General features: G+C 41.7%; 1 long non-coding RNA gene across 1 annotated transcript; it reads left to right on the top strand.

The window, feature by feature from the left end:
• The first annotated feature begins 5,018 nt into the window (after nt 1–5,018).
• LOC138957016 (uncharacterized) lies at nt 5,019–6,265 on the top strand. Its single transcript, XR_011452907.1, has 2 exons — nt 5,019–5,301; nt 5,661–6,265. It is a non-coding gene; the product is annotated as an uncharacterized lncRNA (long non-coding RNA).
• Nucleotides 6,266–7,120: the final 855 nt, after the last annotated feature.

Genomic DNA, 7,120 nt, shown 5'->3' with positions numbered 1-7,120 from the left:
GTACCTGCGAGAAAAGGACACCCTGGGTACCAGCAAAACGTGTCCCTACATTGCAGGTGGCCTGTCATGACAGGTATATTTTGGTAGAGATAATAGACAAATGGACCTACCCCCCGCGGGTTAGGGGGAAGAATTTACCCGATGCTCCCCAGCATGTGGTCCTAAAAGGCGACTAACGGATTCTGTTTCTCCTTTTACCCTTGTTAAGTGTTTCTTGTATAGAATATAGTCAATGTTTGTAAAGATTTTAGTCAAGCAGTATGTAAGAAATGTTAAGTCCTTTGTACTGGAAACTTGCATTCTCCCAGTAAGGTCATATATTGTACTATGTTGCAAGCCCCTGGAGCAATTTTTTGATTAGTGCTTTTGTGAACAAGAAACAATTAACAATTAAGTGGCTCTATTCCATCTCCCCCCTTTCCCCGTCGCGATATAACCTTGAACGGTTAAAAACGACGTTTAACGCCAAATAAAGAAAGAAACAAATGGACCTCAGGTGTCCTCTCATCGGAGGGGCCACACATCACAGGTACCACTGTACTATCATTTTAAGACTGCCTCCCTTTTAAACCCTTTATTTTCCAGATATTTGAAGGTCTTAAAAGCGGGGTTCCTTTGTGTGTGTGTTTCAATCCAGTAAGGACCTAAAAAAACTGGGCATTTATTAATAGTGGTGTTTTTATACAAGAATTGATATTTAGGAAGGCAAGGGTCTGTTTGCGTGTCAGTTTGCTTTCTGAGCAAAGCAACATGCTGGGAACCATCAGTGTGTGTGTTTGTGTGTGCTAGATATATACCTGTGTTTGTGTGTGCTAGATATATACCTGTGTTTGTGTGTGCTAGATATATACCTGTGTTTGTGTGTGCTAGATATATACCTGTGTTTGTGTGTGCTAGATATATACCTGTGTTTGTGTGTGCTAGATATATACCTGTGTTTGTGTGTGCTAGATATATACCTGTGTTTGTGTGTGCTAGATATATACCTGTGTTTGTGTGTGCTAGATATATACCTGTGTTTTCAAGTTGCTAGATTTATGCTGGAAACTTGGGATCTTTGACATGCGCATCAGTCTTTGTGGTACGAGCATGGAACAATTCCCACTACTTGGAGTTAGAGTCTGCACTGACTGCAGTTATCTCTGCGAAATGGCGAGCAATCTTCCCTGTACCGAACTTCAAACTCAGGTCAATACTTAGCAACAAACCGGTTAAAAAGCCAGTGCTACAGACTGTCCCTACCTTAAGAAATGCTGTTGAAAAAAAGCAGGAGATGGCATGCTGCTTGTGACACGCTCATGAACACACACACACACACACACACACACACACACACACACACACACACACACACACACACACACACACACACACACACTCACACACACACACACACACACACACACACTCACACTCACACACACACACACACACTCACACACACACAAACACACACACACACACACTTACACACACACACACACACACACACACACACTCTCTCTCTCTCTCTCTCTCTCTCTCTCTCTCTCTCTCTCTCTCTTTTGTTAAGATAAACATGAACACAATAAGATTTGCTTTGCGCATAAATTGTTTTCTCAGAAGTTGCTGCGATTTCTTTGACAATTTTCAGTGGGGATGACGCTGTGCTCCATCATTTGGTTTTATCGATCATATAAGTCAGCTGATCTTCTCCATATTATCAGATTAACTCAATCCAGTTACTGCTAAATGTTCTAATTGCAGGGATGGTTGCAAGATGCTGAAATTTCTTTGAAGTGCGGAAAAGTATGCCATCATTTCAGCAGATGTGTCTGTATATTTTTTTCTCACGAATGAGGAAAAGGTTACACCAAAACAACAAGTCGCGTAAGGCGAAAATACAATATTTAGTCAAGTAGCTGTCGAACTCACAGAATGAAACTGAACGCAACGCAACGCAGCAAGACCGTATACTCGTAGCATCGTCACTCCACCGCCCGTGGCAAAGGCAGTGCACGTGGAATTGACAAGAAGAGGGGGTATTCGTTGCGCTGAGAAGGATAGCACGCTTTTCTGTACCTCTCTTCGTTTTAACTTTCTGAGCGTGTTTTTAATCCAAACATATCATATCTATATATTTTTGGAATCAGGAACCGACAAGGAATAAGATGAAAGTGTTTTTAAATTGATTTCAAAAAAAAAAATTTGATAATAATTTTTATATATTTAATTTTCAGAGCTTGTTTTTAATCCGAATATAACATATTTATATGTTTTTGGAATCAGCAAATGATGGAGAATAAGATAAACGTAAATTTGGATCGTTTGATAAATTTTTATTTTTTTTTACAATTTTCAGATTTTTAATGACCAAAGTCATTAATTAATTTTTAAGCCACCAAGCTGAAATGCAATACCGAACCCCGGGCTTCGTCGAAGAGTACTTGACCAAAATTTGAACCAATTTGGTTGAAAAATGATGGCGTGACAGTGCCGCCTCAACTTTCACGAAAAGCCGGATATGACGTCATCAAAGACATTTATAAAAAAAATGAAAAAAACGTTCGGGGATTTCATACCCAGGAACTCTCATGTCAAATTTCATAAAGATCGGTCCAGTAGTTTAGTCTGAATCGCTCTACACACACACACACACACGCACACACACACGCACGCACACACGCACATACACCACGACCCTCGTTTCGATTCCCCCTCGATGTTAAAATATTTAGTCAAAACTTGACTAAATATAAAAAAGGGACTCGAGCATTTCCAAAAGTGTCATTGCCATTTCTGCAGATCTGCTGAAAAGTATATCCCAGCAACATTCCTGTTGGATTAGTTAAAATACTCATGCTCATAATTATCTGTTCTTGTGGATCAGTGAATTTGAAAAGCGCTATATTTGACATTAACTTACCTTGCTTTGTAACAAAAGGTCACATTGTCAGGTTAAGTGTCATTGCTAGTGGTGACTGTTGGGGCTTTGTTTCTCGAATACTGCTAATGTTGTACTTCTCTAGTACAGCTGAACGTGCCCTGGTGACCACCACTTGAAAACAATGACCTTTCTAAAACGACCACGACAATTTTTCTCTATAATTCACCTTTTCCATAAAGACAACCTTTTGGTTGGTCCCTTTGGTGGTTATTGACTGCAAGTTTGACTGTATCAGTTTCATCTTTGCTTCTTGCTTGCATGCATTACTGTAAAGCCGTGCCCTGAGACAGTGTGGGTGCAGATGATTAAAAGCTTTTTTCAAAAAAACATGGGTAAAAAAAAGGTGAGTGATAATTGTCTCCTTTTTTTCTCACAAAAGGATGGCCGACCCATCACTAATTCATGCTCAAATGTATACTCATCAATAATCTCTGATGCTAGTGTTGGCAAATGAGAACAATATTTTTAGTGTGCAGCCACTGTACATAATTGTGGAAGAAGTTTTTCCCCACCAGAAGTTTGAAGAAAAGGGTCATCGACGCATGGGATATATAGTGCATACACGCCATCACCATGTAATTAGATGTATACTTAATCAGCATAAAGAAGGAAACCAGAGAAAGCAGTGTCGTACCATTTGTCCAGTGTAGTGGGACCTGAATGATGTCTAACGAACACTCTTTCCCCTGCATTTACATGTGCAGCCACAGAAGCACTGGTTTGTGCATGTGTATTCAATTCATTATGGACACCTGTTAGGAACAGAACTGTACTAGATTTGACGATTTCCACTTCTACTATGATCTTTCTTGTATAGTCCCCTTTGACATGAAGTAGGAAGAGGTAGACTCCAGAAACGGGGGCTGTGAAAACTCCGCTGTTGGGATTGTAGCCATTGCCGACGTTAATGGTCACGTGACTGAAGGGGATGGGGGCGGTTGTTCCAATGTTGATTGGTCCCCCTTCATTGAAGTGTGCTGTAAAAGCCACTGCAACATAATCATCAGACCTTGTAGCAGTCGCCTGGGAGAAAAAGACAATGGGACATTTTTCCCCCTCAATCACATTCTGATGGGACAAAGTCGTAGTCAAGGAGCATTCTAGGCGGTCCACACATGTTTTTGTCCAAAGATGCAATATTGGTGCCGTCTGAGAATTTGGCACTGTATCATGTTTTTGTCCAAAGATGCAAAATGGTGCAATATTGGTGCCGTCTGAGAATTTGGCACTGTATCATGTTTTTGTCCAAAGATGCAAAATGGTGCAATATTGGTGCCGTCTGAGAATTTGGCACTGTATCATGTTTTTGTCCAAAGATGCAAAATGGTGCAATAATTTGGAGCCGTCTGAGAATTTGGCACTGTAACATGTTTTTGTCCAAAGATGCAAAATGGTGCAATATTGGTGCCGTCTGAGAATTTGGCACTGTATCATGTTTTTGTCCAAAGATGCAAAATGGTGCAATATTGGTGCCGTCTGAGAATTTGGCACTGTATCATGTTTTTGTCCAAAGATGCGAAATGGTGCAATATTGGTGCCGTCTGAGAATTTGGCACTGTATCATGTTTTTGTCCAAAGATGCAAAATGGTGCAATATTGGTGCCGTCTGAGAATTTGGCACTGTATCATGTTTTTGTCCAAAGATGCAAAATGGTGCAATATTGGAGCCGTCTCAGAATTTGGCACTGTATCATGTTTTTGTCCAAAGATGCAAAATGGTGCAATATTGGAGCCGTCTGAGAATTTGGCACTGTATCATGTTTTTGTCCAAAGATGCAAAATGGTGCAATATTGGTGCCATCTCAGAATTTGGCACTGTATCATGTTTTTGTGCGGTATGTGTCAGGGATGTTGCTACAAATTCATACCTATAGGACAAATGTCCTAGCTCTTCAGCATCAATAGGGCATTTGACCACTTTCAGAAATTTCAATAGGACGTCAGAATTTTTTCATTTTCAAGAATGACGCTCGCCGTGTTCCCCCCTGTTTTTGACCCTAATGTAGCACAAGATGCCGTTGAATAGCCAAACGTGTTCAGCTTTTGTTGAACTTTGGCAGGCTTTAGTTTTATTTTTGGTGGCATAACTGTCACAAAGATGTGAGTAGCATATTTGTGAGGTGAAACCACGTCGTGATTTTAACCTCCCTAAATGTTGTACAGGCGATGGTAGCTGACGGGACTGGCGTTATTCACGTGTTTCTTGTGTTCCACGCAAAACTGGCTTTAGCTTGATATGAGCTGTGTTTGAGACATGTAGCTGGTCAGGGGTAAATAACGTCACAGCGTTTGAGATTTTCAACCGGGAAGGTTGTTCGGCGCGTGTCAGACTTGTTCTGGGAACAAGTACTCTTTCAAGAGACGGGTCTCTTAAGGTAAATGATTTACTATGTTGTATATTATTGACGTTGGAATACATAGCTGGAGCGTAAAGGTTAGTGTATATAAAGTGCACCAAATCTTAGTGTGAAGCGTTGAGAGAATTCTTGATGTAATTGTATCACGGGTTTTCATGGGGAATTTCTTGAACATAATTGCTACGCATTTATGTTATGTTTAAGACGGTCATGCTTTGTATGGGGAGTGTTATTCATTGATTAAGTATTAGTTTGGATATTGAATGTGGACGGAATGTGAAAGTGGAATGAACGAGAATGTATGAGTGGTACATGAGCGTTTGGAAGAAGAGATGGTTTTAGAGAATGTTGTATTAAGACTTGGTTAAATTCTTTAGGAGTTTCCATGAGGGATTTCCATGGCGTATAAGGGAGGGTCCTTACACGGGAGAAGCGCGAGACGATGGTGGAAGCAAGGGACCACCTCGGCGCAGATGACTAGACGAGTGGAGTCTTCATCGATACCGGTCGTAGCTGACGACGGTTGTTTCCGCTACGGGCGGAAGGGTTTCTCGGGGAGAAACCTGGAAGGTGTGTGTTGGCATCTTCAGTGAGAGGTGTGTTGGCATCTTCAGTGAAAGGTGTGGGTTGGCATCTTCAGTGAAAGGTGTGTGTTGGCATCTTCAGCGAAAGGTGTGTGTTAGCATCTCTGTGTGTTGGCATCTGAATTCATTATTCTACGAGGATTCAGCGAGACAAGTAAGTGAACTGGCGACATGCAGTGAGCCGTGATACGAACTCGTGAGTGTCTGTTGGTACCTTCTTGTGTGCGTTAATCTATATTTGAGAAAGTATTGTTATAATATGTATTTACATGCCTTGAGTGAAAGCTGGAAGATTGTGCGAACTGTGTGTCGAAAAGTTGTTTCGTATTGATGTATTTAAAGTGAAGAAGTATGTTGTTTTTTTGGTTGAGGAAATAATGAGCCTGCATCCTCCCAAAGTCTGTTTTTGAAGTGTTTGGTGTGAAAGGGTAGAGACAGTGCAATAGGGCAGAACACGTACATTAAATTCACATGCAAACCACTTCGTGGCATAACTCAGTGCGCTTCGTCAAAATGTCTCGAACTGAAAGCAAAAGCAGATGAAAGACTTAGTCAGTTGGAGTTGTCTCCCATACTCCTAACTTTAATGTGCTGCAGACGGGTGTTACCCAAACGCAAGATCCGCACTGCACAACTTCAGTGCACCTGTACGCGAGAGTGCTTGGTCGCTTTTTGAAAATGTGTATCTTGAAAGGAACATTAACGAATATCGTGCTGTCCGAAGGAATTGAGTTCTTATCGGACAATGCCAGCGCTCAGTTCAAAACGATCGGACATCTGACCGCCATGCGGCTATGTGAATCGGACAGTTGAGCCTCTTAATCGGTCTATGTCCGATGTCCGACCCCTAACGACATCCCTGATGTGTGTGTGTGTGTGTGTGTGTGTGTGTGTGCGTGCGTGTGTGTGTGTGTGTGTGTGTGTGTGTGTGTGTGCGTGCGTGTGTGTGTGTGTGTGTTGATCAGACTCTACATTTCAAGTGTTCACATTGATGGGTTCGCAGCAGCAGCAGCAAACAGAATCCCCTAACCGTGATGCAGGTTTCACTTATCTTCTGTGCACCTAAAGCGTCCTAGTGGTCGCTGATTGTCAGGTGCCTGTATTATGTGCTGATACTTCTTCTTCTTCTGCATTGGGGGCTGAAACTCCTACATACACTCGTGTTTTTGCACAAGTGGATTTTTACGTGTATGACCGTTTTTACCCCGCCATTTAGGCAGCCATACGCCGCTTTCGGAGGAAGCATTTTGGGT

This window comes from Littorina saxatilis, unplaced genomic scaffold (genome assembly GCF_037325665.1).
Source record: "Littorina saxatilis isolate snail1 unplaced genomic scaffold, US_GU_Lsax_2.0 scaffold_1653, whole genome shotgun sequence".
NCBI classification, from domain to species: domain Eukaryota; kingdom Metazoa; phylum Mollusca; class Gastropoda; order Littorinimorpha; family Littorinidae; genus Littorina; species Littorina saxatilis.
The sequence above is the reverse complement of the archived record's forward strand: the minus strand, read 5'-3'. Positions and strand labels throughout refer to the sequence as shown.